The sequence below is a fragment of the Moschus berezovskii genome, chromosome 12, assembly GCF_049115385.1.
Source record: "Moschus berezovskii isolate FMDL1 chromosome 12, NW_MosBer_1.0, whole genome shotgun sequence".
Classification (NCBI taxonomy): Eukaryota; Metazoa; Chordata; class Mammalia; order Artiodactyla; family Moschidae; genus Moschus; species Moschus berezovskii.
The window spans coordinates 795,008-822,575 of record NC_142471.1 but is presented as its reverse complement, the minus strand read 5'-3'; the positions used below and the strand labels follow the sequence as shown (position 1 = coordinate 822,575).

Genomic DNA, 27,568 nt, shown 5'->3' with positions numbered 1-27,568 from the left:
AACTTGTCTCGTGCTCAAAATAGATTATGTTGCTAGGGTTTAAAGCCAAATTCTGACTGCAGATATGCTGTGAATTTTTCTGTTTCTTAATTCTTCTTTTCTCTCCTGTAGCCTATGTGCTATTTGGGGAGAAAACCCACAAATCTAAATCTTTCAGAAGGGACGGTATCTCCCAAGCGCCTTTCAGGAGTTACCACGCACCTGGCTCCTGCCTCGGTACATGTTCAGTCAGTGTCAGAGCATTAGCTCTGGAAGCTTCCACAGCTGGGCCCCAGTGCAGGTATTTCCCCCTCGGCCCTCGAGGACACTCCTGCTGGAACATTCTGCGTGGGCAGGACACAGCCGGCGTCATCCAGGTTGTGTGGACGCTCTGTGTGGCCTCCGTCTCCTCGCTGGAAACGTGCAGAGTTCGACAGCCCTGAAGCGCTTGATGTCTCTGAAGCTCCTGGTTGGCTGACATCCACCACTGTGCGACTTTCTCAATGCCTTCTGCGTGTGAAAGTCTCCTGAATATCTGAAAAGCCCTCTCACTCCACCTTCTACTGCCACGCAGTCTTGCCGCTCTACGCTGAGCCTCTAATCCCTCACATCTTAGGGTTTTGAGGAGCGCTTCAGCACCTGCTCCACAGCCCCCTGTGCATGCACTCCTTGCAGCTTCTGAGCTGGAGCCGTAGCCTTTTGTATGTGATCTGAGCGTCCACGCACAGCTCGGACACAACTGCCTTGCTTGTGGAGTAAATTAAGTGGCCTCAGAGAAGCACTCACCACAGGGTCTGGCAGCCAGAAAGCACTCATTAAATGCTTGTTTCTGCCGCTTCTGTTCGTGAACTGAGCGAAGGATGCACTGTGCTACAAGCCCGACTGGAAGGGGTGTGGACACTTTGTGTGGACCCCCGTGACTGGCTGCGGTGCCTCGAGGAGCACCCATGGGACACGGGCCAGAAAGCTTGGGGTCTGCTGGGGAGGCAGCCAGCTCCAGGTTCTGGAGCACGACGGGCCTCCATGGCCCTGGCTCCTTCCTCCTGCGGGTACTCCTGTCTGCCTGTCCCTGGGGGACCTCTGCAGACGGACTGTCTGGAATTTCCACTTAGCTGGGTTTGGAGCGCTGAGCGCTCTGTGTTTAGCCGAGCTTGGCTGACAGTGGCCGATCCACTTTGACAAGTTTGTGGGCCACCAGTGGAGCAGCACCCTGGGCCAGGATGGAAGCTGGCAGGAAGGAGGCTAAAGCAACGGAGGGGCTGGTCCCTCGCCCCACGCTCCCCGGCCCCTGCCACCTGACTGCTGTCGGTTTCTCAGGGGAGCAGAAAGCTAGAGGGTGAGTCCCAGAGACATAAGGAGGGGCTTGGCTGGGCCAGGTGCAGATAGCACCAAAGGGGACAGAAATGGGGGAGGCCAGGTCTTCCAACCCAAGAACCAGGGGCTTCTGGGGAAAGAACATGCTGACTCCTCTCCCTCAAGGGGCCCTGTGGCCATCTCTCTGGCTGATACTGGGGCGGGCTCCCTGGTGTGCACTGAAGCTCCTGGAACCCAGGGGAAGACTCTCCAGCTCACCCCTGGTGGACTGGAAAGTTGTCTGCCAGCTGGCCCTGCCTCTGGTTTTTCTGCAAGGCTGGGTCTTGCTGATAAATGTGAAAATAGGAGACTTAAAGAAGGGACTGGGCAAGCCTGGTGACTTGCAAGTTGTTTTGGTGCTTACTTGGGGGAAGAAGGAATGGATGGCAGTACTTCGATGAAAAGGGGCGATCTCTGCATTTCTTGACGCAGGTGGAGCCAGTGGTTGAAAGAATTAAAGTAGTGATTAAAAAATGTTTTGAGTAGTTTGCTGCAGAATAAAGAACTACTGTTAGATTTTCTTTTCGTTCTGAATGCCACTAAAATATTCTAGTGTCTGTTGTGAGGGCCTCCTTTTGCCTTGGATGAGAGGGTAAGGGTGGTCACCTGTTACCCTCCTGCCTTGTAGAATGAATGCATATTAAATATAAAAATATAGAAGAACATCATAGGAAGCAGAAAAAACTAACATATAATCCATACTTCAAAAGCAGCACTGCTGTGGTTCCTCTTAAGCTTTATTCTCTTTGTTTTTTTTAATATCCTTCACATAAATACATGTACAGTTTTTTCTGTGCTTTGAAAATATTAACACTGCATCATAAGTAAATTTTCATGATCTGAAAGCTTTTAGTAACAACGTGAAGTTGTGACCCTGTGTACCTAGCTCTTAATAATTCTCTGTCGGTCATTTAATTTACAATGAACACCGTTGTACACAAACCTTGGCTGAATTTTTTACTGTTTCTTTAAGAATAAATTCCTAAGAGCAGAATTACAGGGTCAGAGAGTTTGAACATTTCTGAGATAGATGTTGTTACCTTCTTTGCAGAAAGGTTGTATCAGTTCATACTTGGACCAGAAGACTCTTGTGCCTTTGCCACAATAAACATTAATATTTGCAAATAAAATCTTTGTTCATCGTGTAGGTGGTAGTTGGCATTGCCATTTTCAGTTCTTTAATTCTGCGGAATGGAACAGCTTCCCACTTACATTAACTGTTTTTCTCATGACTTTGTATTTGCTGTTTACTAAATATTACAGATGACAATTGTTTGTCTGTTTTGGAGGTTAATAGTCTGGCAGAGTTTTGTTTTTTCTTTTTGAGTTAAGGAGACTTGGGTTTGTGTAGTTAAGTTCTCATTCTGTTCCTTTGTGGTGTCTTCTGTTGCTCTTAAGCTCAGAAATGCCTTTCTCACCTAGAAATTGGATATAACTAACATTTGCTTACACGGTGTTCTGATGTCTGGTTCGCTTGCTTGGTTTCCACATTTAACTCTTCATCCACCTGAATTTGTTTGATACTACAGGAAGGGGAGCTCTAAGTCGAGCCCCCTCCAGTAGCTGCCCCATTGTCGACACACAGCCGCCAGTCGCTCTATTTCAGGGCCTCTTTCTAAACCTTCCTCCCCGATCCTCCGCTGCTGGTCTGGGGCCAGGTGGAGGGCGTCCCGGGCTCAGTGGGGCGGACTGGTTTCCCTGACTCAGCCTCTTTTAAGGCCAGTGATGCTCTGTATTTACAGAGGTCTTCCCCCGAGTCAGCTCATCTTGAGGCTGTGATCTTCAGACGGCGCCAAGTCGTGGAGCCCAGCATGCAGGTGAGGCCAGGTCATCTGCATTTACCTGCTGCTTCTCCCTGAACTGAGGCTCCTCCCCGTGGGCCCAGCTCGAGAAGTTCCAGTCCAGAGTTAGTGTTGCCGCTTATTTAAAAATCCCCGAGCAGCGTGCCTCCATTTCTCTGCTTTTATTTAAGAACAGTGGGAATTTAAAACCCGATTTGGCTTGCGTCTGAGACAGGTGAAGTTCCTATGAGACAGAATATTTGACAGTATTTTGAACCATCTAGAAATGTTACATAATTTCAAAGCATTATGAAATATAAATACCGGTCTGAGGTGTGAGGTGTGTGAGACGCACTGTCGTTTTGTTATCTCTAGGAGAAAGGCCAGGATCGGCTGTCCCACTGTCACTCTCCAGGCTCGCGTCCATCTCAGAGGCCGACATGGGGACAGTCCTGTGTGCAGGAGCAGGTTCGCTGTGTGGACCGGCCTCTGCCGAGAGAGCGCCGAGGGGATGCTGTCCCGGCTGCGGGCGTGGCGTGCGTGCTCATGGAGGACTGCTGACAAGGACGGTCCCTGGTAGACCCAGGCTGCAGCCTCCAACACAGAATCTTGATGTTCATGCAGATTACTGAGGCTGCTTTCTCTTGGTGATTCTGCTTGGTGACGCTTGTTTGAGAGAGGGTCCATTCTCCGCTTTTCTTCAGCTCCCTTTCATTGCGCTGATAGAACCTGTGAATTCAGCCCAGGTGCCTTCCACCTTCTTTCTTGGAATTGTCAGGCACGGTCAGCCACACCAGACTGCCTCACCCTGGGAGGTGGTGTCGGGAGGTGGTGTCTCTTGGTGACCCAGCCTTCATCCTGCCCGCTGCAGAGAACAGGGTGGGGCTGTGAGGAGCCTCTTGAGCCTGGTGAGCTTGGTGTGGATGTGAGATCTGTCTCTGCTGTTTGTTGCTCAAGAGGTCTGAGACGAGTGCCATGTTTCTGACCCTCGGTTCACTGCAAAATGCGGATAACAGATTTCCTCAGGAGCCTTGTCAGGATAGTGAAGTGAGCTGGTGTGTGTGAGGCCCTGGGTGTGCTGCGGACACTAAATACACATCACTTTCCTTCTCGCTTGTCTCAAGAGTTTGGGGCGACACGGGAGAGCAGGAGGTGTAAGTCCCGCTCCTTTGATGGGGTGTCAGGTAACTGCTGGTGACCCCGGATCAGAACATGCCTGATACGTTCGCTGCTTGTCTCACTGTCCAGCTGTGTCTGGCCATCCGCTGTCTGCAGGTGGCCCTGCCATTGAGCTCTGAGGGAGGCGGGGCCCACACCTTGTTGGGGAGGCGTCACGTCACACTCTTCCCGTTTAGCCCAGCCTCTCAGACGTGCTGTGTCCCTATGGCCCGTGTGTCCCAGGTGCCTGCCTGGCGTGATTTCCAGCATACGGTGTGGCTTCCCAACCGCCCCCTGGCCCAGAGCACAGCCTCTCCTCCCTGGGGGAGTATGTCCACCCCAAAGAGGGGGCTTCACATCACAGACTTGGGGCCCTTCTACTGGAGGCCTGGGCATGAGAGTCCCTTGCAGATGATGGGCCAGTGTTCTGCACTGGTGCTGTTCTTAGACTCTTCCAGGCACTGCTGGTGTGGATCCTCCCAGGGCTTGGAGTGGAGGAGGGGGAGGAGGTTCCTGTTCTTGCCCTTTACAGGAAGTGAGAATGTCAGTGTCTGGCCCAAGGTCATCCCGCAAGAACGTGTGGAGACCACCCTCTCCCCAACTCAGTCGGCCCCCCACCGCCTTCCCTGGCTTCTCACTGGGCCCCAGGCTGGCAGGAGCAGCAGCTGCGGGGCTGTGGGGCCTTTTTGAGTTGAGATTCTTTTCTCCAGGTGGAAGTCTGTGCTGCCACCAGGGCTTCTGCTTCCCCACCTCCCTCCTAGGGTGGGGCTCCCTGGGATGCGGGCCGCTCCAGTGCTCCTCCTGGGAGCAGTGAGGCCAGACACTTGTGCAGAGGAGCTGCTGTCTGCCTCACTGCTCCGGGCCGGCTGGAAGGTGGTGTAGCTGGGTCCCTGCTGTGCAGGGGTGGCCAGAATAGAAGGATTTCCCTGGAGTCCGGTTCTGACTCATGCTATGGTCAGGCGGGTGTCACCGCACACTGTCACCCAGAAGGTACACTTAGGTGCTGAGGCTGGGATACGGGCCTTACACCTCCTCACCTGCTGCTGAAGGGGGTGCTTCCTGCTGACCCTCAGCTGGGCAGCCCCCCGCCACCGTTCCAACGAATCACTGCCTCTCCCAAGGCTGAGGGGTATGTGAATTACTTAATTTTTTGAAGAAAGGCCATTGTTTTCTAATTAAGTTCTTCTGACTCTGGGGCGCTCCCTGGCCAGAGTGTCAGGATCCCACCACTTCAGACCCGGTGTCCTGACACAGCCAAGGGGATTTGCCAGCCCTCCTCGAGGTGTGCAGCTTGGATTGCAGCGCATTTAACTAAACACACTGAAAGGAGAGAGGAAAAAAATAGGATTGACTCAGGATTGATGTTCTACAGGGTTCAACTTTTATTTTGTTTTGTGAATGAAAATGGAACACTTTCTCCTTTGATTTCTGTTGATTTTATGGAGATGAAGATTTCCTCCAAGTCTTTCAACACACCACCATCTTTGTACCCTGGTATTTTAATTGTGATTTGTTTTACTGGTGGTTGTACCTGATTCTAGTCCTTCACTCATCCCTTTTACTTTTTTTCCTTGGTCTTTGTTCAGTGATGGCTTGATTGAAATCTCTTGCTTGTCACTACTGACACCTTTCCGAAGTCCTCTGGCTACAGCCCCCCGCCCCGCCCCATGGTTCCATCAGATGTCAGCGGTGGGGATCCTGAGGGATGTCTCCCAGCACCCTGTCTCCAGGGACTGTGGTCTAACGAGACCAGCTTGGAGCCTCCAGCTTCGAGTTTTGTCTCACCGTGGACTGCTGACAGTTATCCCCCTTCCCTGGTTCCTTTCCTCACTGTGTGAGCCGGGGATTCACCCCCATCTCCATATACTGAAAGAAGGAAATTTAGGTGAGAACACTGAGGTCTCTGCTGCTCCTGAAGAGTTGTGAGTTAGCATTGGAACCCGAGCACTGTCTCCTGTGCATCTTACTTGTGATGCGAGGTGCGTCCGTCTGTGTCCACTGTCCTGGCCTCTGAGCTGTACGGCCCTACAGAGAGACACCTGGTCTACAGAGATCCTGCCCCGCCCCAGCAGTGCTCACACTCCTGCCCTGTGAGGGGAGGATGGTGGGTTCTGTACACGGAGGAGACTCATGCCCTAGCCCCACTCCCTGGGTGGCCTGGAAGCAGGTGTGAAGATTCATTAGCATCAGAGAGAACTGGACAAACCGAAGGACCATGTGTGCGGTGGGCTTCCTTTTTCACCCAATGAGGAGGATTTGCAACGTGCACTCTGGGCTGTGAGGTGGTGTGGAGGGTGTGGATGGCTGATCCTCCACCCCTGAGTTGCTGGTGCGTGTTCTGCCGGGTTGCATGGAGGGATCTCGCCCCCTCCTCTGCAGTGTCTACAGGAAGGAGGGTAGAAGCCCTGCTCTTGGTGGACTGGCTGCGGAGGCGCCTCCCCTTCTGCAGAGGAAAGCAGTCGTTGGTGCTTGGAGCAGGTGTGCTTCCCAGCTGCACATCGCCGCTGCTGTGCGACCGTGCTGCACACTGGTGGCTGCGGCTGTGGGGCAGGCGTGCGGCACGCCTGCAGACCACTGTCCCTGTCCTGGGGCAGGTGTGTGAATGCCGACCTCTAGGCCGTGCTTGTGCTGCCCTGAGTGGCTGACTTTCCCTGCACGCTGTCCTTCTCTTTCTGATACGCTGGGGCCTCTCTAACCTGCCAGTCAGCCCAGAGCTGGTAGGGTCATGAGAAAATGGCCACTGACAAAAAGAACAGTATAACAGGAGTTCTGGTTTTTTTGTTTTTTAAATACAATTCTAGGGAAGAGAAAGCAAAGTATTGAGCTCAGTAATTTGCTAGTGCATGGACTAGGGGGTAAAGATGGGATTCCGTTTGCTGTTGAGGGAAATCTGGTCTTGTTACTGCCTGTGAAGGTTGCCCAGCTTCCTGGAGAATCATTTACTTTGGGGTTATAACTGGGAGTGGAGCTCCTTAAGCGGCAGGATGCTTTTCACTGTGCTGTGGGCTGATCATTCAGGCTGTGTTCACAGACTCAGGGTCACACAGCATTGGAGGGAGAGCAAAGGAGAACTGGCCCAGCCTTCTCAGAGAGGCTGTGCTTGCCCAGATGTCTGTGTCCCTCCCCAGCCAGACTGCAGCCTGTGCCGGGGTGCCCCCCGCGCAGGGCCTTGCTCTGCTGTCCAGGCCTTCCTCCCGTCGCTCGAGCTGTGGGTTTGGGCACATGAAACAGTTTGTCCTTGCCTTGCTTGTGCCTCATATTTGGGAACAGCTGAAGAGTTAACCGCACCATGGTCCCTGCCAGGGATGTTTGGCAGAGAACTTGTGTTCAGTTTCTGCCCCTGCAGCTCCCGGTCTTGGCACCCAGGCCCAGTTTCCCTCCCTCTGCCGTAGTTTGTGCCCTGCAGTGCCTGGGTGGGCATACCATGGTCTCTGGGCACCCACGGAGGGGCAGGGGTAGGGGGACACTGTGGCTTGTAAGGTCCCTTTGAAGCCTACTGCCTGTGGCTACAGAAATTCAGAATCCTAGCTAGGAGTGTGCGGTGGTGCCAGGAAGCTTGTCATTTCTGCAGGCTGCATTTCCTGGGCTGGCTCGCTCCTGGTCCTGCTGCAGGAGGCTTTTTTTGCAAATGTATTACGGATTCATTCTTCCCCCTCCTACACCTAATCCTGTCTGAGGTGTTTAGATACCCTCTTGTTTAGGAACCTCCCCTCAGTGCCCCCCTGCCCTGTTTGTTCTTGCAGGAGAGTTTTGTGTACGCCTTGTGGTGAGTGAATTGTGTAAGTCATTTAGTGTAACGTACAGTGAACGAGGTGGCTCTCAGAGATATGTGTCTTTATACAAGCCACTTACACATTATTTAAATTTACCCAGAGGATCTCCTATCTGTTTACCAAATGTTGGTGTTAAAAGGGAGGAAAATGAAGATTTCTGCTTTCCTGGGGTGTAAATGAGCTGTATCCTTATTTCTCTGGTTTTGTGTCATCATGGAAATATCTCAGCATTCATTCCTTGCAAATGTGTGTGTTTTGGAACAAACCACAAACTAAGCAGGAGTGTATAGCTCTGTGGACATCAACATATGTTGGTAGAATGTCTTACCAACTTTCTAGGTAATCTGTGTTTTACAGGGCTTGTTAGTGGTGTGAGTTAGGTCTGACAGGAAAATAGTGGGAGCCGGTTGATTTTGACAGCAGCGTGTCATGGAGTCTTGCTGTTACGGCTGCAGCAGAGGCCTGCCCGTCACTTACAGTGGCCTCCGTTCCGGGCCACATACCGGGTCCAGCAGACCCTGGTTGTGCCCTTCACTTTCCTTTAAAACATTTTTTTATTTTGGTAAAATATTTATAACAAAATTTACCGTCTTAACCTTTTCTAAGTGTACCATTGACATTGAAAACATTCACATTTTTGTCCAACCAGCACCACCATCCACCTCCAGAACGTTGTCATCTTTCTCAATTATAATTCAGTCTCCATTAAGCATTCCGCCCGCTCCAGCCCTGACGACCACCTTCTGCTTTCTGTCTCTATGAATTTGCCCAATTCGGTACCTCATATTAATGGAATCGTACAGTATTGGTGCCGCATATTAAGGGACCCTTACAATATCGGCCCTTTCGTGACTGGCTTGTTTCACTAACCGTCACGTCCACAAGTTTATGCGTGTTATAGCAGGTGTCAGAATTTCCTCCCGTTTTAAACGCTGAATAACATTCCATTGTGTGGCAGTATCACATTTTGTTTTTTCATTCCTCCATCAGAGGACACGTATTGCTTCTGTCTTTAGGGTGTTGTGAATAATACTGCTGTGAACTTGAGTATGCAGATCTCTGCTTTCAGTTGAATATATTCCAAGGAGGAGGGTTGCTGGGTCCTTTGGCAATTCTGCTTTTAACTTTTTGAGGAACATCCACACTGTTTTTCACAGCAGCTGCACCATTTATATTCCTGCCAACGGTATGCAGGGATCCCGATTTTTCCACATCATCACCAGCGCTTGCTATTTTCTGGGGGTTTTGGTAGGCTTATTTTGCTTTTTGACCTTGCGTTGTGGAAGGAATTAAATGTCAACACATGTAAAGGGCTCAAAGCCTGGTCAACACTCCAAAGCCTTGCTGAACAGTTTGTGCCAAGTTTCAGCTTGTGGCCAGGGATGCTGAGCAGAGACCCTGGCCACATCTGATGTACCTCCCTCAAGGCTGCCCGCTGAGGGCCCATGACTGCACTGCCATCACTCCAGGGCCATGTCCTGATGGTGGGTAGAATATATCTTCTCTGTCTCACGTTTCCCCATGGGGTGATGGGCTCTCTCTCCCTGATTTTGGCAAGTGATTTCACAGGGTCTGTAAAGGCTTTTCACTTTTCTGTGAGTTACTTGTTTAGAACTTGGAGAATGATTGTACAGGGTGTTGGTGTCAATTGGTCCACCCAGAAAAGCCATGCACTGCTTAGCGAGAGATGGGACTGTGTTTCAGGACCAGGAAGCCTAGCAGAGACCACAGCCAGGGAGGCAGAGGCCTGTGGGGTGAGGGGAGACTGCAGACAGGCCGGGTTGTGGCCGGGAGCCTTCCCCACTCTCCACCAGGCAATGTGGGGCCGGTCCGTCTCTTTCCCGCGCCTGTGGGAGCACCAGGTGTTTCCAAAGGCAGCACTGAGCACCCCAGCAGTCCTGCAGGGGAGCCCCGTGGCTGGGGTCGCGGCCAGGGTCTGGAGCCAGAGGTGTTTACACCCCACCCCCTGGCAGGAGCGTCACTGCCCTGTGCCTCTGTCGTGCTGAGTGAAAGCACTGGCACGTCCTGCCCGTGGGGGTGTCGAGGCCCACCTGAGTGGGTTGAGCACAGGGAGCACCATGTGAGCAGGGACCATGCTGTGGGTGAAGATGGCCTGACTTCTGGTGTGTCTGGGAGTCTGAAATTTAACTTCTTAAGCAGAGCATGGCCTAGTCTGTTCACTTCCTGAATAAAATACATTCGCCCATTTGTTGAGTGCTCTCCGGGTACTTACCACTCAGTGGTTTCTGTCCTCTCTGCCTTACCTGGGGGCCTGTGTACACTGGTTTTCATGGGTTTCCAGAGTACTCACTGACCACTTGTCCTTCCAGTGTCCGCAGCGGGGCCGCCTGCGCATGCAGCGAGGAGGTGCTGTGCTGTGGCAGAGGGCAACCCTCACCGGTGGCGCCGGCTCATGGCTGCCTGTGTGTGGTGGCCACGTGGCTCCAGGGCTCCTGGAGCCGGGTCCGGAGGCTCTCAGAGCAGTGGGTGCTGGTGGTCGGGGACTGGGAGAGGGGTGGCTAGGCCACTCTGCCGTGTTGCCAGGGAGCCTTGTGATCATGGTCCCCACTCCAGCACTAGGTTTCTGCGGCTGGAAGCTCCAGGGGAGAGACCACCCACAGACTCTGTAGTTACCTCCTGGTTGGTGATGGATTTGAGGGGACCCCTGCCTGGGGGTGGCAGTGGGGGTGGGGAGTGAGGCTGAAACGCACAGAATGGAGTTCAGGATGTGTGGGTACGCGAGGAGAGTGGTTCCCACCCTTCAGGTGACGCCCCTGCCCCAGAAGCCGTGTGTGGGGCCCATGCCACTGTTGCTTTGTCCAGGGTGCGACGGATGCGGGCGGGACCCGGGAGGAAACATCAGTGGTGGCCGCGCGCGCTGTCGCCTCCCCCCGCCCTTTGCCTGGCTGCAGCTCTGGTCCTCAGCCTCGGTGCTCACCTTCAGAGGGTGCCGCGCTGCCTTCACCTGTGACACCACATGGAGGGCGTGCATGGGACACCCAGACCTGCGCGCTGTGCCGGCTGTCCGAGTCTGTTCAGGCGCCGCTGGCCTGGCGCCGAGTCCGGCGGGACCAGCTCACCTTCTTTTTCCCAGGGGGTGGTCTTCCTGTCATCGAGGCATTTGTCAGTTACCGAAAGTTTTCTTTTTAGTGGCTTTAATTGCTAACCATTACGTCTTCATCATATTAAAAGCAGCATCCTTCTGAACAGAGGTGGCGCTTTTTAAAACCTTCAGAAATCTAAGTGCTCCGAAAGCTGTCGGAATATATTTGGTTTACAAAAGCATAACTTGACGGTGCTTTGCACCCTGACGCCTGTGGGGAGCCACGTGTGAGCGCAGACCTGGGCTGGCATTTTAACCTGGCTCATGATGTGGAGCAGGTCAGAGGTGGGGCAGTCACTGTGCTGCTTTGGGGCCACATTTCAAAAATGACCCTGGCTGTTCCCTGTCTGAGTGACCGTGATTCAGTGTCCAGCCAAGTGCTTCTCAATGTGGAGGCCGAGGGCTGAGGCTGATAATTACATGAGGAAAGCAGCTGGAGGCTGGGACAGTGGGGGTCACTGGCCTGTGACCAAATGACCACAGACCCAGTGGCCTCCATTCCCTGCCTAGTGTTATAATTATGACTGTAAGAAATACACAGACTCCTTGCATTTTATCTTAAAATTTTTTTATTTTGGAAAACCCATAGGAGCAGATGCTATAAACTGCTGTGTTCCTGCCACCCCCACTTCAGTGGCCATCAGGACTTTTCTGTGCTTGGTTTGCCTTTTCTTGTGTATGCTTTTACCTGTCTTTGGCTGGGTATTCTCAAGCAGACCCCAGGCGTTGTTCTTCTGTGGCGCTCCTGCATCATGAACCTGTGTCTGAGTCTTGTGTGCGGCCAGAAGAGCGGAGGGGTTAGTGAGGACCGAGCTCTGCTTGTGGGGCGCAAGGAACCTGTGAGGAGAGGCGGCTGGTGCGCTGCAAAGGGTCCGGCGAGCGCTTCTGAAATGGGGGCTTCCAAACCGATTGTGGAGACAGTGTGGCTCTGAGTTCATCTTTGACAGTTTTCACATACCTGCTGGCAGGCCTTTGGGAAAGACCTTGGAGTTAAGTCAGGCTCCTCTTGTTTGGTGACCTGTGAAATCAAGGAGACAAGGGGCTGAGGCCCAGGGCTCGGGGGCCTTGGCCTGCAGTGACTGGAAGCAGATTTTTGGTTCCCGAGGTCGGGCCGTAGCAGTGAGAACGTGGCGTCTTAGCTGCTGGACCAGTGGTTAGTGACAAGGCCCTGGCCCCTCAGCTGTGTAGAAGTAAATTTCCACGTAGAGGTAGAAGGTAGTGAAACAGGTGAGGTGTTTATTAGGAGGAAAAGGGAATGTGTGGAGAGATACACAGTGGGCTCACGGCAGTTTGAACACTTTTATAGGGATTTCTTCTGGCTTTCCTTTGGCCATTCACCTGCTTTGTCAGATTCTGAGCCTGTATGGGTTTGTCTCAGGGTCCTCCCACGCGTGCATGCCCATCTGTTAGCAGCACGGAGGCCTGTGGGTAGGTTGACATCACTCACTGTGGCCTGGCGTGCCCTCCCTTCTGACCGCTGCGGGGCTTTTCTGCACACGTGTAGTTGAAAAGGCCTCCTTGATCTCGAGAACGAGGAGTATCGGTCTCCTGTCTGTTGCTGTTGTCCGGTCGCTAAGTTGTGTCCAAGCACGCCGGGCTTCTGTGTCCTTCACTGTCTCCTGGACTTTGCTCACATTCATGTCCGTTGAGTCAGTGATACTGTCTAACCAGCAGGGCTCAGCTCCGCTGCCTCTTCATCTTGGAGAATCTGCCCGCAGGGAACGGACTCCAGCTGTTCAGCCTGGGGCCCATCTATCTCCTGCCTCACCAGCAACTCCTGCAGCCCCCCAGCACCAGGCGGCTGCTCGGTGATGCCCACAGACTCGCTGGTCATCCTCCTCCGTCCCTCTCGGGGTCGAGATTGTCCTGGGCCCACTGTTTCCAGAGTGTGCCCCGTGTTGCCTGAGAACAGGCAGATCCCAGTCTAGGCTCCGGGGATCAGAATCCTGGAGATGGGCGCAGACGCCTGCGTTTGGAGCCCTTGCTGTGCACCCAGAGCTTAGAGTCTGGCTCAGGCCCAGGCCTTGCAAGGTGGTTTGTTCTGGGAATCTAGCCTTTTCTTCTGTACCTTGTGGTCCCTTGTGTGTCTGGTATTTGAAGCCAGTCTCCATCTCCTGCTTTGTCTTGTGTTTGGAACACTTTGATGCTGGGTGAGAAACACCAGCCAAGCAGAACCCACTGGGGGCCCTTGGACCCAGCTGTTCCATGGCAGGGCTGGGGCTGGGGCGTTGGCAAGTGAATTCTGATCCACAGCTGGTGGGGCTTTGCTGCACGGCCCTGGTGGACTGGGTGATGTCTCCAGGCCCAGGCAAGAAGCCCCACAAGAGCATTAGCTGTCATCCTGGTGGCGGTGAGTCCATCTGGACATGGAAAAGCAGCATTTGAAACAAGAGTGGGGTGTGTGAGAAACTTAATCACAGGGAAAGCCGCCTGCACCACCCACCCCTCTGAGCAGGGTGTGTTTCCCAGAGGCTCCCGTGGCTCGCGCGGTTCCGGGACGAGCTGAGCTGAGAGCCGGCGCCCTGCCTGTTCGCTGCCTCAGGCCACATTCCCAGTGCCGGCTGCTGTAGTTTGCTGTGGCCCTGACCTCTGGTGGGTCCTTTCTCCTCCTCGGCCCTCACCGAGCTAAACTAAGTTCTCTCTTCCTTCCTCCTTCTGGGCTTGGAATGAAACAGCCACTCCACTGTCTGGGACGGGATAGGAGAAGCCTGGAAACTGAAGGCTGGCCAGCAGCTCCCCTTCCGTGCACTCTGTGGGGCCCCCACTCCCTGGGCAGGGCTGGGCGTCCTGAGTCCCCTCTCCACCCCGCCAGGCCGGGGCCCTGAGCCACCACCCCTCCTTCTCCAGTACTGTGTGAATACCTAAATCATGTTTCTGATTCTTTACGTTTTCTGAGAAAGCTTTTTCTTTGACCTGTGGGTTGCAGCCCCTGCTTTCCTGCCAGGTTGGAGAGAAGCGGTCTGATCCTGGGAGAGGAAGGCCTCTGTGGGAGCACCTGTGCGCACCTTTCCTGTTACCTCTCTGCCATGCTTGCCCTGCACTCAGGTGCAGGCAGCCCACGCTGCTGTCGGGGCTGATCTTTCCAGAAGGAAAGGCAAGAAAACAAGTGATTACAGAGCAGTGGGTCCAGGGCTAAGCCAGGGGGGTGGTCCGTTCCTGGGGAGGGGCAGGAGGGGAGGGTCATGCATGTATGTTGGTAGGTCACTTATAAGCGGCAGATACTGGAGGTGTGTGTGGGGGGGTGCTTGGAAACAGAACCGGTGGGAAGGTGGAGGTGAGAATGGTGGGGGCCCTGAGAGTGGGTGGTGCTGTGCAGTGTTCCCCCTGATGCTCTGGAGTGGGCATTAGGGAAGCCAGCCTGGGGCAGAAATAGGAAGCAGAGTCCGTACAGCTGGACGGGTGGTGAGGCCTGGGGTCTGGGCCTGGTGGTGGGTGGGGGTGTCACGGAGGAGGGGTGTGGTAGAGGTGATCCCACTTGATGTTCTAAGATTTGACACCATCCTCAGTTTGGAGGAATTGCTTTTGTGCTCCTTGCAGGATGTCACTCCTGGATGATTAATACCACAATTAAACCGAACACCCCCAAAACCTTTCCTCTGGCATTTTGCTTCCTAGTTTAACTGACCATGAGTTATAATGATCTCATTTTATTAAACATTCATTATGGTGAAAACATTTCCCAGGGCACCACCCACTTCAAGGTGAAGGTGCGGTTCTGCCTGTGTGCTCACTTTGTGGGTCCTTGACTCCTGGTGGAAATGACTGGAGAGCTGGTCAAGTTGGGACAGCTGTGGTCTGAGGCTGGTGAGTGCTTCTCCCCCAAGGGAGGGAGAGAGCACGGGCTGCTTCGGCAGCGTGTGTCTCCTTCCTTGGCCCTGCCAGACCACATCCCCTCTCTCCCCTCCCCACTTCCATTCCCTTTTAGAGTCTCAGGCGGATCTTGAGGGTTGCTGGCCTGGCTCCTGTTAGGGGGTTGCGTCTGCCGCCCTCTCCCTGCTCTGCTGCCTTCCCCCCGTCCTTGGTGGGCTTCTGTCTCCTGGCAGATGTCTCAGCCTCGCCTGCTGGGTGTGTACCATTGCAGAGCTGACAGAGAGCCATGCGCTGAGGTTCCACTGCGCCTCACCGTGGCCCCTGAAGAGGTGCTCAGGAGTCTGAGTGGCAAGCACCATCCCCGCCCCACCCTGCCCCGCTGCTCCTGAGTGTCCGCACTCACCGACCCCAGGGTAAGGCTGACAGTAATAAATACGGGTACGACCTCTTAGACACCTGGGTGATGTGCCCAGCTCAGCAGACACAGTCCTCCCTCTCTTTCCATTTTTGACTTCAGTTCTCTTATTTGGCTGCTCTGGGTCTTCACTGTGGCACAGGGGCTTCTCATTGCAGAGCACAGGCTCAGTAGTTGGAATACAGAGGTTTAGTTGCCCCAAGGCCTGCAGGATCTGAGCTCCCTGAACAAGGATTGAAACTGCGTACCCTGCATTGCAAGGTTTATGCGTAACCACTGGACCCCCAAGGAAGTCCGTGGCTTCAAGCTTCAAAGACAGAGATGCTGCCCAACAGAGATGGGTCTTTGGACGGCATGAAGGCCACCCACCAGGAGAGAGATCACGGGGAAGCTGGGTGCCTTGCATGCTCTCGGGGAGCCAGATGCTGTTGGGGGTCTTTCTTCTGGATGCTGCAGGGGTGTTCTTCAGCCCTGGACATTTCAGCACAGTCTCTGTAACTGTGGAATCCTCTTCTAAGTCTGTGAGCAGGGTAGCGGGTCCTGAGGCCCCACAGGACTGGCCAGGCCCTTGTCTAGCAGGCTTTGCTGCCCACCACCCCCTCGCTGCAGAGGCCTCATCCTGAAGATGCCCCCTCCCTCCAAGCCAGCGTTCAGAGCTCAGCCTCTTACAGGGGCTCCTGTCTGATTCCCGGCCACCTGAATGCAAACGCTGCTGCTCTTTTACTAGACCTCATCTCTCCCGGGGGGAACAATGCAGGACCTCCTGGGTATAGGAGCATCAGTCACGGTGGCCACCACGTCACCAGCTTCAAGGTGCTCTTTGATCAGCTGCCTGCGGCGTGTGCAGTGTGGGTCTGGGGGAGGGAGGCGCCCCCTGCTTCCCGTGGTCCTGGATGGGCACGGGCTCCTGTGGTGCTCGGGACTCTGTGGAAGGTTGAGGAACCTGCTTTAAGAGGATGAGGAGACCGCTCTTGTGCCCGTGTGTGTCCTGCCCAGTGTGGTGCCTGCGTCAGCTTAATGAGGCAGGCAGTGGGCTTCATTATTGTTTGGTTGTTTGATGTCTCAGCCATGTAAATATAGACAGATATTGAATAACTCTGTGTCCCGGACAGGAAGTTGCAGCTGCCCACCCTTCACTCAGAATAGCGCAGTGGGATGGAGCCTCCGGGACTCCGCCTTCAGCCGTGGGCGCTCGTGAGGACTTCCCTCTGGATCAGCGGCCGCTGGCACAAGCTCAGCAGAGCTTCTCTGGGGCCTTCAGGGCCGTTGATCCTGGCGTGCTGGGGCCTGTTCGGGCCTCCCACCCTTGATTTAACCTGTAGAGACAGTTCGTATCCCACCAGTGTCCTCCCTGACCGTGTCCCCACGTGGAGTGACAGTGCTTATGTGACAGCCCCAGGAGAGGGTGGCGGCCCCCCCAGAGCCCTGCAGGCTGCTCTGTCCTGGGCTCTGGAGTTGGGGAGCCGGCCGCGCATGTGGTGATTTGCCACATGGATAGCTGCCCACCTCTCTGTGCCTCCATTTTTCTTTCCTCTTGATGTCACACAGAGGCCCACGAGAGGACACCCAGAAGTGACCTTGCAGGCATATTTCACACATCTCCCAGAGGGCGGGTTTGCTTCCAGAAATTTGCTTTTGGATAAAACAATCAGAGATCCTTTTTTTTTTTTTTTAATTTTGAACATATTTCTGAAAGCTGCTTTAAGAAGATACACAAAAACAGCCTCAGTTTTCTCTGTCCCGAAGCTTTGTTTTTGTCAGCAGCCTTCTCAGAGGTGAATGTCTCCACTGGAGTTTGAATTTGGGGTTGGGAGGGGATGTGCGTCTTATTTTATTTTGGAGGTAAAGTCTCCTCTCCTCTGTGGTTGAATCTTCTTATAGATTCTCTTTTCCCTTTATAGTCGTTTCAAAGTTCTTCTGGGGTTTTCTCTTGTTTTGAGACTTTAAACTCTACTAACCGTCTTGTCCAGGGTGCCTCTGTAGAGCTGCTGTGGTGTCTGGCCATCCAAGAGACGAGGTTCTGGGACATCCAGCCCTCCGCTTGCCCTTTCTAGGTGGCAGGAGACACAGAGCAGCCTCTCTCCCATCCAGGCGGTCAGCCTCCTGAACTGGGGCTCTGCAGCTTGCCTCTGACTGTGCCACTTGGGATGGAAGCCCCCTGTCCTCTGAGCACAGAGGAAACCATCTTTGCGTTTCCTTCCCTGGGGAATCTGTCCTTGTGGCCTCAAAGGGACTCGCAGAACCCCCAGGTGGGGCTGCTGCTTGCAACTCTGGGGACAGGCTGATGCCATGGCAGTGCTGTTTGCCCCTGTGTGCTGCTCCTCAGCTTTCTTCTGGTTAAGTTACACTATCCGAGTTGCTTCTGGAAACAGTATATTGTTTCTCTTGCACAAATACGTTCGGGATTTCGTGTGGCCTCCTGGCCTGGACTTTGCTTTCTGTCAGCATAGATTCCAGGGCGGTTGGCGACCACCCCTGCCTGGTCTCTCTGCTCCTCCCATCGCTGGAGCTCGCGGGGCTCCAGGATGTCCCCCACGGGAACAGGCACTGAGGGCTGTGTCAGTGGAACCTCACTCCTGCATCTCCTGTCCTGACAGCTGTTTTCATTCACACACGCACGCTTAGGTCCAGGTGGCACATGTGTGCGCATGTGTGCAGTCACTCATGTCTGACTCTTTGCAGCCCCATGGACTGTAGCCCGCCAGGTGTCTCTGTCCATGGATTCTCCAGGCAAGACCACTGGAGTGGGTTGCCATTTCCTTCTCCAGGGGATCTTCCTGACCCAGGGATTGAACCAGCGTCTTGTGTGTCTCCTGAGTTGGCAGGTGAATTCTTTACCACCTGAGCCACCGGGGAGCCCAGATCCAGGTCAAAGAGAATAAAGGTGATAATCGTCCATCCAGGTACCTCCATGAAGCCAGGAATGATGGCCCTGCCAGAAATGTAAACTGCCTTCAGAGCACAGGATGCCTTAGCGGAGGTAATTCGAGGTCCATGTTTCCTTAATGAAAGTCCTAAGACCCTGATCCCTGTTCGCAACAACCCCGGAGGAGGACTTCCTGTCCTCTGATTAGCTCAGACTTCCTCCCCTGGCACATCCTCTCTGCTCAGCCAGGGTCCTCGTGGGCAGACCCAAGGACGGGCTGCATGACTCCTAGAGCTCATCGAAGGCCTCAGCTCCAGGGAGCACAAAGACGACTCACCACAGCTCAGACCAGTGACGGCTTCTGCCTCTTTGCCTCGGGTGTGGACTCCTGGTGTGTAAGTGGGCTGGCTGGAACCTTGAACCTGACTTTTCCAAAGATGAGTGCAAGTCTCCAGATTTAAATCTGAACCACTAAGTAGATAATGAAACTAACTTAAAAGTATTTTTTTTAAAAAATAGAAAATACTAGCACATAACACACAGTGAATGTAGATAGTATTTTATGAAACTTTATGTGTACATATATGTATTGCTGCTGCTGCTGCTAAGTCGCTTCAGTCGTGTCCGACTCTGTGCGACCCCATAGACGGCAGCCCGCCAGGCTCCCCCGTCCCTGGGATTCTCCAGGCAAGAACAAGGGAGTGGGTTGCCATTTCCTTCTCCAATTCATGAAGGTGAAAAAGTGAAGTCGTTCAGTCGTGTCCGACTCTCCGCGATCCCATGGACTGCAGCCTACCAGGCTCCTCCATCCATGGGATTTTCCAGGCAAGAGTACTGCAGTGGGGTGTCATTGCCTTCTCCAACATATATGTATTATGTGTATGTATTATATGAATTGTGTGCTGCCTCTCTGCATCAAGTTTATCTTTTACTGTGGGTTTTGGCAAAAAAGTTTGACAGCTGCTGGGTTGCTGGCATGTGAAGGAACCAGCTCGTCCTGTTGTTAGCTGCATGTGACGAGTGTCATGCTCCTTCCAGCCTCTGTCCACACACAGATGACCCCAAAACCTGCCTGTCTTCATGGGGCAGGGTCTGCCTCTTGGTCCCTGGCTCCCAAGTGCACTTGGAGGAGGACACCTCCCCATCTGCCTTAAGGTCTCAGGCTCCCTTCCTTCCTGTTACCTGTTCTATTGCCGTGTTCTGGCTTCTGGAAAGTCACTCCTGTCTTCCCGTGCCTTAAGGGTTTTTGTCTGCTGCTATCAGTGAAACTTAATACTTGACTAAATGCATTCAGTCCTTTTAAATATATTTAAATGAGATAAATTTAGACGAACTGATTGAACCACATATGCCTGGTGCCATGCCTCAAACTGCAGATGCTCACTGATGGTCTAGACTGTTTTCTTACAGTCTTTCTGTAAAGAGTATTTCTGTATTCAGATTTGACAAGTATCCCGAGACCGTGATTTATGAGGCTAATCCTTGAACAACTTAGACATTTTTCTGTGTTTTTTTAAGTCACTGCCAGTACACTTTAATTCTCTGTTGGGGGAAAAAATACCCATAATACTTTCTACATTGAAACAAGCATTACAATGACCTTGGTGTAATGTACCCAGTCCTTTCAAAAAATAATTTGTAGAGAATATCCAGTTTTGTCTGGGGACACCTCTAAGCCTTCTAATTCACCAGTCATCAGCCCCTCCCACACCCTCCCGGCTCCCACCCCCGCTGTCTTTTCATAATTGTAGCCCAAAGGTCTCGGTTGTGAAGTGTCTTTTGTCAGACACAGTGAGCTTGGCCGTCTCCACACTCTGTGAGATGGATTGCAGCCTTTGTCCTGGGCCCAGCCCTCCTGTCAGGCCAGCGGCGAGGGGGGCCGCGGGGATGGGGCTTCCTATCACTCACTCACCTCCCTTCATCAGGGGCTGGTGGAATTGATACCGTCATAAAAACTACTGGTGCCCAGCCCTCTCACCAACTTTTATGCAGATTGATTGTGCAGGCCTGTCTGCCTGGGGGTTGGTCTCATAAAGACTCAGCAATGGCTTCTTTTTTCACCCATTATTTGGAGAGAATAATAAGTCTCTGTCAGATTAGCTTCTTGGAGGCTGGAAGCTTTCTGAAAAGAGCCTGCATAATCAGTGTCTGCTGAGCTGCTGCCCAGAGCCTCTCCCTGTTGTGTAGTGAGAATGTATGTTTTGCATGTTTTAAGTTTTTGACTCTCCTTCCCATCAGAAATCACGCAGCTGCACATCCCGTGCTGGGTACTAAGCTGCAGCCCAAGTCACAGAGGCAGGCAATGAAGTTTTCCTCCAGATGGGATGCTTCCTTACTAGAGAGGGACCACAAGCCCATGCACACACTGGCCACTCGCAGTTCCCCGGGAGGTTCAGAGCCCATGACACCTGTCTTTTTAAGGAACAGTCTTGAGTCAGATGATCCTTGAACAAATAGCCCAGGTCAGTGCTGAAGCCAAGCTTGAGTGCAAGGGGAATAGCCCTTTCACATGCTCTGCTCCTGTGAACTGTCTGGGAGACAGTATTATGTGTCCCCCAACGAAAGCAAAGATATGGGGTCCTAGCCCCAGGACCTCAGAATGTGACTTCTTTGTAGGGAGGTCTTCACAGAGACAATCAAGCTACAGTGAGGTCATTAGGGAGGACCCTGCTCCATTAGGGCTGGGGGGGGCATAAAGGGGACGTTCAGACTGAGATACAGAAGCACAGAGGGGGGACCATGTGAAGACTCAGGGAGAGGACGGCCATCGGCGCGCCAGGGGGTGAGGCCTGCAGCAGCCCTCTCCGTGGCCTTCAGACGGAGCAGGGCACTGCCCACACCTTGACTTTGCACTTGTCACTTCCAGAATTGAGATAGTAAATGTCTGTGTTTAAGTCCCCCCAGTCTGTGGTACGTTGTTACGGCAGCCCCAGCAAACTCATTCAGGTAGCGTTTGCCCATTTATTAAATGTAAGTCAGCTTTACAGAAGGTTTTCCCATTGGGCTGCCAGTCCAAGACCTCCTGCAGTTATAGTATTTCAACACTAGTACTTAAAAGACTTTCTGTGACCTCGCAGGGTCTTTGCCAGGAAGGGCCTTGATTTGGGGCTTTGCTTCCCACACATCAGGGCCCCCCAGATAGGGCTGGCCCTCTTCTCTGTTCTGAGTACCTACTGCAGCTTAGGTGTGCAGCCTCTGCTGTCCTCCATTTGGTTTTCTGCAGAAACATTTCCCCTTCTCCCTGAGTTCCTGCCTAAGAGTGTCACCACATGTACAGAGCAGGAAGCAGAGGGCAGTGCCCCTAGAGCTCAGCCTGAGGCTCGGGGGAGCTGTGGTGAGAAGTCAGGCTCTCCTGCCGCCTCTGACCTCCAGGAGAGCGGCCACTGCCACCGTGCCCATCACAGCTCACCTCTGGCTCCCAAACAGTGCTGCGGCCAGGCTGTTCATGGACCAGTAATTGGATACAACTCCACCAGGAGCTTTGTTTAGAGCGGCCACTAACTCAGAAATCTAAAATAAAATTTAATGTATTCTGGGACCTTCAAAAACAGATCGGGAGTTGGGATGTGTTGGGAGAGGTCATTTAGTCCCTTCCCTCCAAGCCTTAGGATGGGTGAAGGGGCTGATGACCAAATAGGATCTCAACCCTGGGGCTGGGGGCGCAGCGTAGGACTCTGGACACAGCACCCCAACACACACACACACACAGAGCCAGGCTGTGGGGGCCACAGCACACGGCATCTAAAGACTTCCTGAGAGAGCATGGTTATAAACCCAAACTGGGCTTCCCAAGTGAGCAGTCAGATAAAGGAACTCAAAGATGAGGAATCCCCCAGCCTTACCAGAGGAGAGAGATGAGAGAAGGGGCCTGGTCAGGAGAAGGCCCCGAAGGTTACAGAGAAATGATGCCTCAGTGTGAGGAAGTTTGGTTGTGGGGTCCGAGCAGGGGAGAGAGTGTTCCTTCAAAGGGTCGGGTTCCCTAGTTTCTCACTAGAGAGAGGAGGGAACCGGTCAGGACTGCGGTGCATTGGCCTATGGGGGTGGCCAGAGGGCCATGGGGGAACCCATGGTGGCCCCTGTGACACAAGAGGGGAGGATGGAGGTAAGGGAGACAGGGGCTTCCATGGGAGATGATGGACAGAAAGGATGAGGCTTTTGTTTCTTTCAGTTGTGGGGTGGGGGCATGTGTTTGGGGTCCCTGCTCTCAAATGCCGATGGGAAGAGTAGGCTTTGCTTAGGAGAGGTGGCAGCATGGGGCTGGGCTTGGAGAAGGTGAGGGGCAGAGTCCAGAGAAGCGGATGTGGAGCGCAGCCCTGTGTCCTGCCTCCTGGGGGAGGAGTGACCTGTGGGGACGGCACGTGCAGAGTCACTGCATGCACGACAGGGCTCCCAGTGGGGCTGCGTTCCAGATCTCCAGGGACGAGGCCGAGGTCAGCTGTGTGGTCAGCACTGGTCCTGGCTTTAGCCTTGCTTTCCACTGTCAGCTTGGGACGTCTCCTCATCCCCGGGAAGATGGTGATTGGTTCATTAACTCTAAGAGGCTTATGTGTCTTTTGAGTTTAATATTAGTTTCTAAAACTCTTGATTCTTTCCATGTGTTGCCAACAGCTGTTTTACCCTGCTTCCTAGACACTGGATGTTTTATTACCATTTGTCATGGATCAGTTTATGAGGTTTCTAATGGGTGGGGCAGGGCTTTACCTTGACTACCTACCATCCTACCACCTTTTCTGCAGCTCAACTGCTCTAGCTGCCTGATGCCCCTGGCAGGGCGGATGAGCTGTAGGTTGTGGGGCCCTGGGGCACAAGTTGGTGGTGTTCTCTCGAGCACACCTCCGCCCGTGGTTTCCACACACTGACATATTCTGATGTATTTCTGTCCATGCCTGGAATGCACAAGGTGGAAAGGCAGTGGTGGAGAGAGAGGCTCTGGCCCCGAGAAGGAGCATCGTGCTTGGGAGATAAGAAGCACGAGCGGTTTTGAGAATACTTTGATTCTCTATATAGAGATCGGTGAAACAGTTAAGGAACTGAGGAAGTGCACGAAAGGCCAGGCTGGGCTGTATTATGTTATGATTTGAAGAAACTATTACACAGGAGGTCAAGTATGAGCCAGGGCCTGAAGGAACATGGAGACTCCATGAAGGCGTAAGTAAAGTCTTCGTAGGAGAGATCTGATTGGAGGCCATGGATTTTGTAGTCTTTTGACCCTGGATCAGGGTCACTTCGGTGTCCTCATTTGAAAGCACTGATGGTACAGAGCTGAAGTTAGCCTTAATTGAGGAGTGTGTGAGCCGTCAAGCATGATGCCTGGTATGCACTGAGCATATTCACAGCAGATAAGGAAACGGTGTTATGGCGCACACACCTGTTGGGGTGACTTAATAAAACCCACATGGTACCAGCACTGCAGTGAGGCCGCAGAGTGACCAGAGCTCACGCCTGCTGCGGGAGCGCAGACCAGCACAGGGTCGGGAGGACAGCTGGCAGCTCTTAGAGTTAGACATGCTCCCAGGCCACCCAGCAACCCCGTAGATATTCATCTGAGGGAAATGGAAATCTATGTGCTCACAGAATTCAGAACCTTTTATTTGTATTTGCCCCAAACTGGAACCTCCTTCACTGGCCCTCCTCTGGGGAGTGGATGACCTAGCCGTGGGCGCCTGTATGTGGGATGCGGCAGCTGGCAGTGGAGACAGCCCGCCGTCATGAGGGAGCAGTGGACACTGGATCCCAGGCTGTCATGTGAGAGGAGGAAGCCAGAGTCAGAGGTCACATACTGCCTGATTCAGTCTACGTGACCTTCTAGAAAAGGCAGCGTTGCAGACAGAACACAGATCAGGGTTCCCTGGGGGTGGGGGTGAAGGTGCATGGGGGAGTCTTCTGGGTGGTGAGCTGCTGTGTCTTGCTTGTGTTGATGGTTGCATGGCTGTGAACAATTGTTAGGACTCAGAGCTGTGCACTAGAGTGAATTTTATTGTTATCTATTTTATACCTTACTTTAAAAATGAAAAAAAAAAAAAAAAAAAAGTTCAGCCCCGCCAAGGAGGTGAGAATGATCATGGTGTGTATGGGAACCTGGGGGAGCAGACCTGAATGAGTGCTGAGGGTTCAGGAAGAGGTCAGCTTGAGTGTATGGGCTGGGGTCTAGCTGCAGCGGCATTGAAGGAGTGTCGTTGCCTGCCTGATGGACTGGGGAATGGTGAGCTCTCGGGACCGCCTGGGCAGTGCGGGCAGGATAGGGCGGCATTCTGTGTTGTGAGAGGGGTGAGATAAGGCCCAGCCTGGGGCCAGCACGTGGACGAGGCCTGAACCCAGTGTATATAGGAGGGAGCCAGAGGGAGGCTTGACCCTGTCGCTGATGTAACCTCCCCTCCTTAAAGACACCAAAGAGCAGAAGTGGTCAGCTGGGGCCGCAGAGCCTTAACTCCTATGGGCGGGCAGCCTGGCCTCCTGCAGAGGCCCCTGTCACTCCTCCCTTTGCAGGTGGACAGACTTGTGCTGCCCATTTGCCTCTCTTCCTCAGGAGCTCTTTGTTTTCTGTCATCTTCGCAGGTGAAGGTCTTGGACTATTAGCCTCCAAGTTAGTTGGACAAATGCTGTCTGGAGGGCTTGTCCATATGTCTGCTCAATGCTGGGAGCCTCTGGTGACAGAGTGTTTCTCAGCAGCATCCCAGGCCCAGCTGTTCGCGACTGCACAGCCGGAAGGGGGTTTGTTTGCTCTGACGTCAGATGTTTGAAGTGGGTGAAGGGGCAGCCTTTGTATCTGGTGAGGCTCCAACACTGCTTTTAGCGGAGCCGAGGAGGAGCAGTTGAAATAGAGCTCCGCGTGAAGCACCCTTTCTGACCCACGGTCGGTCACCTCTGGTTTGCAGTGGCCCAGCCCTGGCAGCGCACCGCCCACCCTGCACTTGGCCGCTGTGGATGTGCTCTGTTATTTACCACAGGAACCTTCTTTTCTCTTCCTTCCTCCGCAGGAACGTGTGTCACAGAGTGAAAGTTGCTTAGTCGTGTCCGACTCTTTGCAGTCCCACGAGCTGTAGTTCACGGGATTCTCTAGGTCAGAATACTGGGGTGGGTAGCCTTTCCTTTCTCCAGGGGGTCTTCCTAACCCAGGGATCGAACCCGGGTCTCCAGCATTGCAGGCAGATTCTTTACCAACTGAGCTACCAGGGAAGCCTGTGATGTCACATAAGTTTCCTTAAATGTGCCCATGATGCTAAGTCCCTTGATTGCTTTTCTCTCAAAATGTTCAGTGTTCCCTGCACTTTAAGCAGGGTCTCAAAACCCTCAACGTGAGGTCAACCAGAGAATTTCAGCTAATTCCCAGTCTTTATTTGGATCCCTGCTTTGCATTTCGCCCTGGTCTGAAGAAGACACTGAAAACTAGTCTCGTTGGGGAGCAGGTGTGCTCGATTTTTCTCGGGAGGGAAGGGTTCTTCGCTCATGTTTGGCCCCAGGGCTGCACACCACCCAGAACCCCACATGGAGTCTGCAGGGACCCTTGGGTGTATCTGGCCTCTGGGCGCCAGGTCGCCCAGACGCTCTTCGTTGTGACTGGGTGGGCGGCCGCCCTGACCTGTGGGGAAGGCTGCCTGTCACAGATGGGCCAGCTGAGCCCTGGTCAGCGCAGAGGGACACAGCCCCCCGCCTCCTCCTCTAGCCACAGTGGCCCTGCTGGTTCTCAGTCCCTCTCTCACGGGGGACCTGCAGTCCTGGGGCCCCACCAGCTTTCCCAGGGCCCTGGTCCTGCTTGCCAGAGTGTGCTCCCAGCCTGGAGGACTTGGTGGGTGGCTCACCATCCTTGCCTTTTGCCCTGAAATGAAGCTGGGAGTTTTGAGGGACAGGGGGCAAGGAGGCTGTGTTCTCAATCCAGGAGCGGCCCCACCCAGTTGCTCCCTGTCTAGTTCACGGGCCAGGGTTCTAGTCTCTACGCCCTCATCAGGCCTCCCTCTGTCTCCCCAGGAGGACCGTAGTCCTCCCTAACAGCCCCGCCGCCCACTCCCTCTCCCCATCTCCTCCCTCCTGCGACTTCTCCAGCACATCTTTGAGCCATAGCGCGGTGATAACACCTCTCGTGTCGAGATTGTACTTGATACTAATGGTGGTACCTACTTTAGGATCGGTGCTAGTGTTGATGATCATGTAGCACAGTCAGACACTGTACCGGGAGCCCACAGAGATTCTGTGCAGTGCCCATTAAGCACTGACCCAGGGAGGGCACAGACGGGCCAGCGATCACACAGCATGTGTCCAGCACTCTTGAGGGCAGGACTTGATGGTGTACACGTACCTCTTCACCTCTGCCTCCTGGGAAAGGACCTGGCCTAAAAGTAAGCATTCAAACACATACCTGTTAAATGAATAAATCGGTTTTATCAGGAATGGCTTCTACTACTCAAAAGGTCTCTCACTCTTATCTCTTTTTTTTTTTTTGTACAGCCTCCCTCAATCCTTTTATACTTTCTGAGGGGAATATAATGTTCACATTGCAGGCTAATGCTCCCGCTGTGTGGCTGACACTGGTTTTGCTTCCTTTGGAACCCTTTGCCTGCGTTGTCCTTGCATATCTTACCCCAAGCTGTTGTGGGCAGCCGCTGTACAACAGCAGCTTCCTGATGCCGTGGAGCTGTTTCTGGAAATTTCTTGTGGGGGTCCGTTGTACATCCGTGTTTCCCTTATCTGTTGCTGCCGAGCCCACCATCCTGAAACAGGTGGTTTCTCACTTCCTGCAGCCTTCGGGTCGACTGGGCTCCCTGCAGGTTGTGTTTATTCATTTGGTCAAGTGACAGCTGGGTTGCCAGCTGGCCAAACTGGCCCCACCTGCCCGCCCCAGGCCCGGCTGGCTGCTTTCTGGGGTGCCTTGGCTTTCCAGGACCCGGGCCTGCTTCCTTCCTCATGCGGGCCTTAGGGCCGAGATCGGCGGGGGCGGCCAGAGAACAGGACTTCGAGCCTATCTTTGACTCTGGGTTGGTGCCGCCCAGTGAACTACAGTAAGTCCCAGGGCCAGGGGCCATGCACTCCAGCACCCTGGAGAGGAGCAGCAAAGAAATGCGGACACTTTAATCCACCACCCGTGACTCCAGATCCATCCCTTTGATGACAGATTTTAGGATCTGCCCCCAGAAATGCAATCTGAGGCGCCCGGGGCTTCATGAGGGATTGGCGTCTCTGGTCTGAGTGGGCCCTCAGCCGACGGTTTCCTGTCCACCTCGGGCAATTCCTGCCTTTGTCTGCGTCTCACCACAGCTTAACTCTTCTTTCTGTTCCTTTGTTTACTTTTGTCTTTGGAAAGCTCAAGGTGAGAATTCAAATGTGCTTCCTCATTTC

At 53.5% G+C, this 27,568-nt stretch overlaps 1 protein-coding gene across 1 annotated transcript in view; it reads left to right on the top strand.

Annotated features, from left to right (window-relative positions):
* GALNT2 (polypeptide N-acetylgalactosaminyltransferase 2) overlaps nucleotides 1-27,568 on the top strand; it is a 172,448-nt gene that overhangs the window by 49,744 nt on the left and 95,136 nt on the right. The window lies entirely within an intron of this gene.